At 37.9% G+C, this 12866-nt stretch overlaps 1 pseudogene across 1 annotated transcript; it reads right to left on the bottom strand.

The window, feature by feature from the left end:
• Positions 1-8610: 8610 nt before the first annotated feature.
• LOC148189758 (SUN domain-containing protein 5-like) lies at positions 8611-10954 on the bottom strand (annotated as a pseudogene). The gene is made up of 7 exons (XR_015776305.1): positions 10872-10954; positions 10532-10755; positions 10171-10404; positions 9956-10071; positions 9663-9836; positions 9466-9555; positions 8611-8994 (listed from the first exon to the last, which is right to left on the bottom strand). The product of XR_015776305.1 is annotated as an SUN domain-containing protein 5-like (transcript).
• Positions 10955-12866: the final 1912 nt, after the last annotated feature.

The following is a 12866-nucleotide window of genomic DNA, read 5'->3' as shown; positions in this document are numbered from 1 at the left end:
TACCTTTTCTGGTAAACAATATTTAGACTTAGACTTAGACGACTTTATTGATCCCCGGAGGGAAATTTAGTTGTCACAGCAGCTTGGCACGTAAGACATACAGAGACATACATAGAAAAATAAGAAGAATAATAGAAGATAGAAATAAACATAAATATATAAAAATAGAATAAATTGAATGCTGAGGTAGTGCAAATGCAGTGGTAAGGTGCAATCTGATGATGGTAAGGATACACATGAGCATGGTAATGATGACAGCAGAATAAGGGGAATATGTAGAGGTGTACATATAATACTAATAATGGTAATAACATTAGTTTGAAGACATCGCACACATAATGGTAGTGATAGTATTAATAATAGTAGTAATAATAGTAATAATAGTAGTAATAATATCCATAATATTTATATTAATAATAGTATCAGCATCATGACATTAGCACCTGACATTTTTATGTCTGATGACCAATGTTATGTATAATATAATATAATAATAATGATAGAATAATAATAATTATATATATATATATAGTGATTTACCCTCAACCATAGCCTGTGTATAAAGATCTTTATATAAAAAAGCAAGTGGCAGTGTTTTTCCATGTAATTTCCTTTTTTATTTTTTCTTTATTATTATTAATATTATGGTTGTTTGCTAATTTTCTGGTAACTATGTTGGGCTTTCTACTAATCTCTTGCTAATATTAGGTCATTTCTTCTTTTGTTGCATTGCCGTCTTCCCATGTTTTTAAAGAAAGCAAGCCAATTTAGTCATGTTTCAAAGGGTTAATTTTAAATTTTTTAAAAGAAATCCAAAGAAACTGATAAATATTTTAACAATATAATGTCAAGCAATGCCATTTTATATGCATATATGTAATTTCCACTTATAGTACCTTTAAATTAATATATAATATTTTCTAATTTTAGTGTAAAGACATCTTTTAAACTGTCTGCCCTTGTTGTTTTGCTTTGTTGTATTGTAGGAAGCCTGTGTAACACTTTGGCCAAGGGAATTAAAAATGAAAAATAGCCTTCTGGCTGGGGCAACAACTACAAAAGTCCGTTGCATTCACTAATTATTCTCCAAAAACAGCAATAAGAATCATTCACAATGTCAGATATCAGGATCACACAAACACAATATTTTTTAAAGTCAAAATTCTTAAAATTCATGGATCTTGTGGAACCGCAAACTGCACAAATAATGTTTAAGGCTAAAAATAATTCACTGCCAACAAATATTTAAAGAGGTCTTTTTTTTTTTAACAAGATGAGGGTTATAAATTAAGGGGAATGTTTAATTTTGAAATTCACAGGGCATGGACAACTGAAAATATTTTGTATTTCAATCTGTGGTGTAAAATTATGGAATAGTTTTAAGAATAAGTCAAAGCAATGTTCAAACATGAACCAATTTAAAAAGATGTATAAGGATCTGATTTTCATGAAGCACATAGGCGAAGATGAAGTTTGACAGTCAAGTTTTCACAGGGATTATTGTGTCATTATTTTTTACGTTTTTGTATTATTTCCTTTTTCTATCTCCTCTTTTTCTGTAAACAACAATGTAAATATGTTTACATATAGTTATTTATGGTCTGTATATAGTTTGTATATGTTTACATATAACAATGTGAATGTGTTTGCCAATTGTTAAATATGGTCTGTATATAGTTTATATATAATTATATATAGTTTAAGAGAATTAAATTTATTTAAAAAATGGAAACAAGTCAATTAATTTTCATTAACTGCATTTCTTCCCACTCCTTTTGGGACATCTCTGTATGTTTAAGTATGTTTACATGGTCATTCTTTCATCCTTTCCTTTTTTTACATGTCAAAATAAATTTAAATAATGTATTCATTCTGGTATATTTATACCTTGCTTACCTAAATTAAACCGAGACCTAAATAAATCATCTTTTCTGGTGATTATAGAAGCCGTGAAATTGCCACAGATATCTGGTGAATCACATTAAGGTAAAAGGTAGATTTATTAGTGATTTTCTTTAAATACAGTTTTAAAAATGAAATAAAATTTTGCAGTCTTTCAGTATCCTTTCGGCTCTGAGACACCTCACTTCACCGAGGCCACTGAGGCTCTGTAGATGTGAACCAGTGATGTCCTGGGCAGTTTTAATCACCCGCTGTAGAGCCTTCCTGTCCTGGGCTGTGCTGCATGAACCATGCCAGTTTGTGATGTTTCCAGTCAGCATGCTGTGTGTTGCTCCACTGTAGAAGTTAACCAGGATCTTGCTCTGGAATTTAGCCTAAGTTTTTGCAGGAAGTAGAGCCTTTTTTGTGCCTTTTTACCCTGGGTGGTGATGTGCGATGACCAAGATAGGTTCTCAGTAATAGTAATTCCAAGGAACCTAAAGCTGTTCACCTGTTAAATATCTGGTACTTTTTTTTTTCTTGCAGATACAGTAACACACAATACAAATAAATATGATATGATTTGTATGATAAATCATATTTTTTATTATACACCCTTATAAAACACTATTTTCTGTCATGTGTGATGTAGTGGAATTACTCAGATCTTTTACTTAAGTACTGCTATTAAAAAAATAACAGTTGCCAGTAAAAGACATTTATTACTATCAACATAATAAAAGCATCAAAGAAGTGAAGCTATATAGCAGAATTTCAGGAGCAGGACCACACCTCAACTGCACTTCTTCCGGCATAAATATCCTCCTAACCTGATCTTCCCCTTTCGTTCTCGTTATTCTGCACCTCCTTCTCTCCGTAGGGTCCTAGGGGTCTGTCGTGCCTGGGAGCCACGGCAGATTCCCACCGAAGCTTCCCCACACCACACTCAACCATCCATCCCACAATAATTCAACATCAATGTTATACCAAATTTACATTCACATCAATAAATTGTCAAAATGATTTCCTATTGAGGTGTGGTCCTTGCTAGTGAAATAAGCACTCGTGAAAAATGACCCCACTTAAAATGTTATTTTACTATGGGTCTTCTATTGATGCATGCACATACCAAACAGCATTTTAATATTGTGAAGTTTGAGGTTATTGTTACTATTTACTGTCACTGCAATTTTAAAGGCTGTTCTGCAAAGCAACTAGTAAGTCAAGTCAAGTCAAGTCAATTTTATTTATAGAGCCCATTATCAAAAAACATGGTTTGCCTCAGAGGGCTGTTTTACAGTGTACGACATCCCTCTGCCCTTAGACCCTCACATCACCCAAGGAAAAACTCCCCAAAAAGAACCCCTGTAACGGGGAAAAAAAGGAAGAAACCTCAGGAAGAGCGGTAGAGGATGATGAGGGATCCCTCTTCCAGGACGGACAGACGAGCAATAGATGTCGTAAATAACAAATGAAATACAATCATGGCAAAAAAGGAAAGCCAAAGAGAAAGGGGGAGAGAGGTGGAGAGAAGGGGGAGAGAGGGGGAGGAGGCATGGCAATCGTAGAAACAGATGCATGTCATATTACAATAACGGTAGCTGTGAAATTATTAATTGCACTCTATGATGATGTTGAGGGTGATGATAACAGTTTCATGCATATGCTGATAGGGAGGTGTCCAAAGGCAAGATCACAGCATCGGCGCAACCAGGACCAGACCACAATCAGGGTGAGCGGGGGGCACAGAATCAGTACAGCCACAGCACGAGCACAACCAAAGGCAGGGTCGCAGCATCAGCACAGCTATCACCACGGTCAGACACAGTCAAGGTTACAGCCAGGATCCAGGAAAACTAGGAAACAAGGGAGCAGGAATGCTCCCGAGAGGCAACAGGATTAGCGTAGTGCAGTTCAACAGACCCAGGCTCTGTAATCGCGAGCCCCAGGTAGTGAGAGTACCACATGGCTATCACAGATGTAAGGCTAAGCTAAACTGCTGAGGCTAAGCTAAGCTTGCAAATGGCAATACAGTTAACAGACATGCATGATTTTCCGATGGCGGCATTGAGAGAAGGAAAGGAGCTCAGCGTATCAGAGGAAGTCCCCCCCCAGCAGGTTAAACCTATGTCAGCCTAACTATGGGCTGGTCCAGGCAACCTGAGCCAGCCCTAATTATAAGCTTTATCAAAGAGGAAGGTCTTAAGTCTACCAACCAAACCAAACCAAATAATATGGCAACCAAATAATAGGGAGTTACAGTAAGTGACAAATGCATGTACTAATTTTTCAGCGTCTGTTTGGGAGATGATATGTCAGATTTTTGCAATGTTACGCAAGTGAAAGAAAGCCACCCTTGAAATTTGTTTTATATGAGAGGCAAAAGATAAATCTTGATCAAATAAAACTCTGAGGTTCCATACAGTTGTGCTAGAGGCCAAGGTAATACCATCTAGAGAAATTACATTGTTGGAAGAGGAGCTTCTGAGGTGTTTGGGGCCAAGAACAATAACTTCAGTTTTGTCAGAATTTAACATCAGGAAATTACGGCTCATCCAGGCTTTTACATCCTTAAGACATGTTTGAAGTCTAGATAGCTGATAAGTTTCATCTGGTTTCATGGATAGATATAATTGCGTATCGTCAGCATAACAATGGAAATTTATAGAGTGTTTTTCTAATTATGTTGCCTAGAGGAAGCATATATAAAGTAAAAAGGATTGGTCCAAGCACCGAACCTTGTGGCACTCCAAAGCAGACCTTAGTATGTGCGGAGGGTTGATCATTGATGTGAACAAACTGGGAACGATCTGATAAGTATGACTTAAACCAGGCTAGTGACATTCCTTTAAGGCCAATTAAGTTTTCAAGTCTGTGCAGTAAAATTTGATGGTCAATGGTGTCAAATGCGGCACTGAGATCTAATAGGATTAAAACAGAGACCAGACCTGTGTGAGAAGCGATAAATAAGTTATTAATTTTTGCAAGTGCCGTCTCTGTACTATGATGAACTCTGAAGCCTGACTGAAAGTCCTCGAATAAACTGATATCTTGGAGAAAGTCACAGAGTTGATGGCCAACCACTCTCTCAAGGATTTTAGAAATAAAGGGGAGATTAGATATCGGTCTATAGTTAGCTAAAATCTCAGGATCGAGAGTGGGCTTCTTTAGAAGAGGTTTAATGACAGCTACTTTAAAAGACTGAGGTACATAGCCTGTTAATAAAGACACATTGATTATATCTAATAAAAAGTTGTCTAATAAGGGCAAAACTTCCTTTAGGAGCTTAGTTGGGATGGGGTCTAGCAGGCATGTTGAAGGCTTAGATGCAGAAATCAAAGTATAGAGTCGATGAAGGTCAATGGGGGAGAAATGGTCCAAATAAATTTCAGGCCTTGCTGCCATATCCAGGCTATCTGAGTCTGGGGTCAGGTCAGTTAAGGGCAAGAGGTGATGGATTTTTATCTCGAATAGTTATAATTTTATCATTAAAGAATAATTTTATCATGAAAGAGTAACAATCTGTCATATAAAGTTTGGAGTACTCTATGAACTGTAATGGAGAAGAAATATAAAGCAGAAATTAGTGCAACTATCTCAATATTGTCCAACTTGAATTCCAAAAAAGCTGGTACGCTGTGTGGAAATGCAAATAAAAACAGAAGGCAATGCTTCGAAAATATGTTTCAGCATATATTCAAACAATTTAAGGACAACCTTTGTCAATGCACAACTGTAGGAATTCAACTTTTATAAGCAATTTAACTTTAAAAAGACATTTAATAAATGCCTATTACATTTATATTTGTTTTTAGACATTTAGATTTATTTGTCTTTAGACCTTTAAATTTCAGTTATTCAAGGTTGAGAAGTGAAGGTTTAGTGGAAGTCAATAATCTTAACCTAGATGAAAAAGTAAACAGAATCTGTGTATATGACAAAAAATGAACATTGAATGTAGGAATTTGGGGGTATGCAATACTTTTGTAAATTATTTGCAGATTTTTAGGTATTTTAAATATATTTAATAATTATTTTAAAATTTGACCTAAAATTGGGGCATATGTAGCTGATAGCTTGGAGATGATGTTTAAATGACATCTATTGCTCAGTGGGCTCCAACAAAAATGTTGGAGCAAGTAAGTAAAAAGTAAGCAAGTAAAGTAAAAAAATCACAACTGAAACCTTAAAATAATATATATATAAAACTTAGTGGGAGCATTGAGGTGATGAAATTAATACAGGGTAGTATATTCATTTGAATAACTGATATACGTGCTGGGATAGATGCAGGCAGACGTCTCCATCTGTTGATATCCTCTTCTATTTTTTTTAAATTAAAGAGAAATTGGTTTTTAGCAATAGACAATAGGGAACTACTAACTCTAATGCCCAAGTAACATTAATCTGGAGAGGAGGAGTCACCTCACTTCTGTCCGTGTTATTGAGCATCAGTGCAGAGCATAACCTTGTACCCTGAAAAGATATCCAAACTATTTCAGTGTTTCTAGGACACAGGTAAGAGTTTGCTGAACGTCTGTCATATACACTAAAGTGTCATCTGCATAGAGTGATATTGATTGTGGTGATTGGGAAATCCGAGGACACTTTCTGATTAATTGTGCAATTAATTGCACAATAAATCAGGTATTAATCAGGGTTTAGGTATACACTTATGGATTCTAAATAGAGAATAAAACAAGGAGAACTTACTTAATTAACTTATCTATTATTATTTATTTATTTTATTTTATAAATTATTATGTAATCAGCCAATTGACCTAAACTGTGCATATTTGAGTATGGGAGGAAACCAGAGTACCTGGAGGAAACCCATGCATACACGGAGAGAATATGCAAACTCTACACAGAGCAAGAACCTGAGTGAGAACCAGTCCTTTCTCTGTGCAGCTTCAGCGCTAACCACTGTGCCACCGTGCAGCCCTCAGACCCTCTGTGAATTAGTAGAGGGTGTTGTGTTGTGAATTTGGAGTGACAGAAAATACGAGCAAATGGCGAGGTCCCCCTCACAGTGCTGGCAGAGTGTAACCTCCACGGTACACCACACTTCTCCCCAACACTAGCCCACCCTGCCACCCCTGCACAGGTGTGAATATCCATTCATATGGACATCCAATATCCCATATGTTAGGGGTCACAGGAGGGCACACACAGTACACACTGGACAGATCATCAGACTATCACAGAGCTGACACACAAAGACAGACAACCATTCACCCATTCACTCCTTCGGCTAATTTAGTCACAAATTAACCTAATCTGCATGTCTTTGGACTGTGAGAGGAAGCCAAAGAAAATCCTGTTGATACAGGAAGAACATGCAGACACCAAATAGAGGGGCCCTGCCAGCTTGTGAATCTGAACCCTGCATCCTTTTACACAGAGGCAACAGTGCTCACCAATGCACCACCGTGCTGACTCAGTATGCTAACATTTGCTCATATTTTTATCACTGCAAATTACACAACACTTTGTTAAATTAAGCCCTATTTATTCACACATGGTGTGATTTAAGTTTACTTAGAGCTGTGCAAAAGTCTAAGGCCACTGTAGATTTGTGCATATATATATCCATTTTCTTCGCCTAATCAGGGCCGAGATGCAGGGGCAGGCGGAGCAGAGCACTCCTTTTGGACGTACCTGGAACACTTCTAATGGGAGGCGCCCAGGAGGCATCCTTATCAGATGCTTGCACCACCTCAACTGGCCCCTTTTGACGCGAAGTAGCAGCAGCTACATTCCGAGCTCCTCCCGGATGTCTGAGCTCCTCACCCTGTCTCTAAGGCTGAACCCAGCACCCCTGCGGAGGAAACTCATTTCTGCAGCTTGTATCCCCGATCATATTCTTTCGGTCACTACCCAGAGCTCATGACCATAGGTGAGGGTGGGAACATAGATGACTGGTAAATCGAGAGCCTCGCCTTCCAGTTCAGCTCCTTCTTCACCACAACGGTCCGGTGGAGACTCCGCATCACTGCAGACGCCATGCCAAACCGCCTGTCCATCTCATGCTCTATTCTACCCTCACTCGTGAACAAGATCCCTAGATACTTAGACTACTTCGCTTTGAGCAGTAACTTACTCCCCAACCAGAGGGGACAATCCACCGTTTTCCAGCAGAGAGCCATGGCCTCAGATTTGGAAGTGCTGACTCTCATCCCGACCGCCTCACACACTGCTGCGCCTTGAGATCCTCTCCATGAATATCACAAACAGGATTGGAAACAAGGGGCAACCCTGGCGGAGGCCAACACCCACCGGCAACATGTTTGACTTCACGCCAAGTATGAGATATATATACAGTACATATATATATATATATATATATATATATATATATATATATATATATACTTATTAAGACACAAAGAATACAGGGAACGTGTACAATGCATTAAAACACCAAAAAAGTCAAAACAAATGGCTTCTTCAGACTGAAGTCAATATTGAGTTTGAGCCCCTCTACGCATAGCACCTATTGAACTCTCTTGGCCAGACTACCTTAAAGTGTATCAATTATTTTCTTATCACCAAACAAGTAACTTAAGGCATTTTTTTTACCATGACATTACTAGTCTGTTGATAAAAAAATAATTGTTACGTTTCAGTGGCGCCTAAATGAGCCATCTCTGGGCTATCATGAAGTTTTCTTAAATAACCACTTGATATACCAGAAAACTATTGTTATAAATCATCTACCCGAGAGAGTTCAAGACATGCTAGGTCACACAACATTTGCAACTTCAGCCTGTTAAAGGTGTTTTTTTTTAAATACTTTGTACACATTCCCTGTATTTCTTGGCTGCATCTTAGTTGAGAGGCTACTAAAAAATGGATATATATGATAATGATCACCTTGCTACAAATACCACAGTTTAAGTTGGCCTTAGACTTTTGCACAGTAGTGTAGAAAAGAAACTATACTCATCCATCTCTGCACCAAGATGATGGTCTTCTGTCTGCTCCACGCATCCCTCTCTAATCTGCCAACTTCCCATGGACTCTGAAGTCGTACAGACACGTGTAGTCCTGATGTCCCCAGTTGCTCTCCACCTGCAGCTTCACGTGTTTGAAGACACCCTTTTTATGATCCTGAGAGATGAGAAATGAACAGAAAACTGAGGTACTTTGGAATATCATGAGTACAATAAGGACAAACAAATTCTAACTTCTACAATATATTATCTCATGAGTGAAATTTGAGTGTTTAACCCTTTGAAACCTGGAGCGACATCACCTTGCCATGCCTTTGGAAAGAGAAAAAAACTGGGGGAAAACTATATTTGTAATTATAATTACATATTTAAAACTATGTTATAGAATTATTACAGTTTTTAACCCCCTTTTTCCCCTGGTCATTTATTTGTTTAATTGTTTTATTTTGTTGTACTTTCTTTCTCTCTCTTTTTTTTAACTAATTACCAGGTCAGTTTTTTTTAATACTTTTCAATAATTTCTTACTAATTTTTTGGGTCATTTCCTCTTTTGATGGTCATTGACTTATTCCCATGTTTTTGACAGAAATTAAGCCTTTTTTTGTTGTTAACATGTTTTGATACTTACAGCAACTTTGAAAGTCTGGATATGGTCCCCGTCTTGATCATAAAGAAAGGTGCCTATGTGGGCTCCTTCATCCTCTAAAGTCGTCATGCCCTGCAAGACAGACAAGAATCCAGTTGAACACCTTGTTGTTCTCCATGTATGTGAAAATTAAATAACCTAGAAATCTGTAGTGTAGCAACATTACATTTGTGACTTACATAGACAGAAAACTCTTTGGGGGCGCTGGGAATGGTGCCACTTGGGGACAGCTTCTTTGACATGTGACCCAGTGTCACATGGCTGATGGTTATTGGGTGGGACAGGGTGATAAATAAATGTCCACGCCCACCTGTAAAGGGCCAGCAGTGTCCAGGAACCAGCTGTGAGTTTCCCTGAGGGAAGAAAGAGCATAAAAAGAGAGTTGAGATGGTTTGCTATATGTTAAAACAATCCCCACCACATTATATAGCCGTGCGTACGTAGCCATGTGTTTAGTGTATGTAGTTCCTACCTGAACAACAGTCCTTGGGTGTGATAAGAGTGGCCAAAGACGGAACCCAAAGACCGTTAGGTATGCTCCTGATTCCCGGTAAGTGGCGGAGGACAGATGTGATATAACACTGGCTCCTGCAAACAAAAAAAACACACATAGGACTTTAGAGAGCAATCTCAAAATTAAAAACCACATGTGCAAATGTGAAAGATTAAAATGATGAGATATCATACCTTGTGACTCCAGGGCGAAGTTCGGCAAAGTGTCAGCTACGGGAATTAAGTAGTTCACCCTCTGCTCCAACTTCAGCACCATGTCCTGCAGCTCTCTCAGGCGGTTCGCTGTGTCATCACGATATCCTGCGTCCTGTCCTGTCCCGTGTTTTGTATTGTTAGGTGGAACGGGTGACTCTGAGAGTCCTAAATTTTGGTGATAACTGCTCAGAGTCGGGGTCAAGAATACAAATCCTGATGGATGGAAAGAAACAAAGCATAGGATAAACAGGTTAGAGATATTTTATTCAAAGACAGACACTCTGTAAAATACAAGCTAACGAACTAGATAGGATTGTTTGTGTCAGAAGAGATTGCTTACCAAAACACAGGTAGGGTATGATGAAGAGAAAAGCGAGCAGCCACAGTTTCAACATGCTCGGAGACCTGGTGATGTTGTGGCTGTCGCTGTTTCTGACGCAGCTGTGGATGTCACAGTCGATGTTGTGGCTGTAGTCATCACTGTGTCTGTAGCTGTGCTGGCTAATGTCACTCTCAGTGCTGTGGGTCGATCTACTGTGGCATCTCCTATATGTTCTGAAAATCCTGTTTGTAATGAAAATTACATGAGAAAGGAGTGAGACCTTTGAAGATGTGTAATAAAGACCATATGACTGCATTACATACAATATGTAGACACACACACACAAACTCTAGCTTACTTGTTCAGGTTCTCCTTGTAGGAATTTATGGGTTCTCCATCACTGTCATAGTATGGTTCCAAACGAGTGCTTCTTCGTGGCATGGCTCTAAACGAAATGAGAGAGCAGAGAAGGGTGTCAGTCACTCTGTGACACAAATTATCTCATATACATGTTTAATAATTACTTTTCTAATTATAAGACTTCTATCACTGGAAATAACTCAGTACATGTCAATAGTACTTTATGTTTTTTAGCCTAACACACACGAGCCAAAAGCTCTGAGCCAGAGAGGAGCCAGGTCGTTTTTGAGGTTGTAGTTTGTGGTGGATGAGACCTTTGACCATCCTCTTCTCTTTTCGTCATTATAGACTGATGTATATTTTCAACAATCATACAAGTGTCTTATAGTGTGTTGACTTATTGAGGGGCTTTTATTTTCCCCAATCTCTCCCACATCTCATGGCAATCACTATTTTATTGTTCTGATTCAACATAATGGCATCAGATCAGATTTTTTTTATCACTTCTCTTTAAGTCAGCTTTTGAGAATTTGGATAAATATAAATTCAGTCAGTACTAAATCACTGTCCACATGTTGTAATCCAGTTAAGGTAAGTAACCAAAACAATTTAAACATACATCAAAAATATTGTTTTGAGACAGATTTTGTACAGTTAGAAACTTTGCAGGTATATTAGGAATTTTAGACCACAAAGGGGTTATTAATGGCCGTGACTGGAAGTATGTTTTCTCGAGCCTTTTTTTCACACTTTCGACAAAAACCCTTTTCACAGTCTGAAAATAATATAATATTCATTTATAACATTATAATTTATATTATTGTAATTATAATTACAATAATTTTTCAATATTCAAAACCTAGGATTTATCAAAGTAGGCAACATATCTGACTATTACATGAATCATACAAAATATAGTTTCTCTGCTAACTGTGTGTTTTTATTTGGAAAAAACCCCCAAATACTTACCCTCACGATGCGATAACAGCGTCTAAGATTAATAAATTTTTCAAGTTTTGAAACTTGCGAGTTCGCCTTCCTATAATAAGTCAGATGCTGTCTTCAAAGACTCCAGCAAACTAACTGCCCCCTCACGCGCTCTATCACGCCGTAAAGGTTTAATTCGAATTCTAATGTAGCACACATTCTATCCACGTCATAAAGGTTTAATTCAAATTCGAACATAACACGGGCGCGCGTGCACACACGCGAATGCACGTGCGCGCGCACGCACACATACTTTTCTGAATTAGCTAACCTGTATTTTGTTTCTCTGATCAGATGTTTAGTTTAGGAAATTTCAAAGGACTTAACAAAACGTAAAAATAAATAAATAAATACATTTTAAAAATCCCCATTAATACGGTAATAAATAGGAAAATTAAATAAATTGGAGTGGAATTTTATTAAAAAATAAACCAAAAATGGAAAGCAACAGTGTTATTACTAAAACCAATACCAATATTGATATGAGGGAAGGCTCAGCTGAATGACCCCTGTCAGTGGGGTGCTGCTGCCACCTCGTGTTTGATGGGAAGAAGCAGGAATGAAGGCGATTTTGCAGGTAAAGGCCGGGGAGGCATCCTGACACATAGGGCCCCTTGGCCTGAGTTTGACAAACCTTTTTAGTAATCCCTCCATGCTTAAGAGGCTTCACAATTTTTTCCCAGCATTCAAAACCCTCTGTCCTCGGATTCCCTCACAATCCAGGGATCCCTCTCCCTGGATGAACAGACATGCAGACGTTATAGATAGTATGCAAACATATGAAGAATATGGATCCCGGAAGATATCAAACAAGAGTTAATAAGAATTGATAAAATTTGAAGACATGTTCTCATTATTAAATGGATGCTTGGTTCATAGTTTACATATTACATATTTTTATTGTTTTTTAAAGGTTTTTTGGGGGAATTTTAGCCTTTATTAGATAGGACAAATCAGTAGTGTGAAAGGGGGAGAAAGAGTGGTGATGGCATGCAGCAGAGGGCCT

Source organism: Plectropomus leopardus, chromosome 4, assembly GCF_026936395.1.
Source record: "Plectropomus leopardus strain MGB_pleo_1.0 chromosome 4, ASM2693639v1, whole genome shotgun sequence".
NCBI lineage: Eukaryota > Metazoa > Chordata > Actinopteri > Perciformes > Serranidae > Plectropomus > Plectropomus leopardus.
The sequence above is the reverse complement of the archived record's forward strand: the minus strand, read 5'-3'. Positions and strand labels throughout refer to the sequence as shown.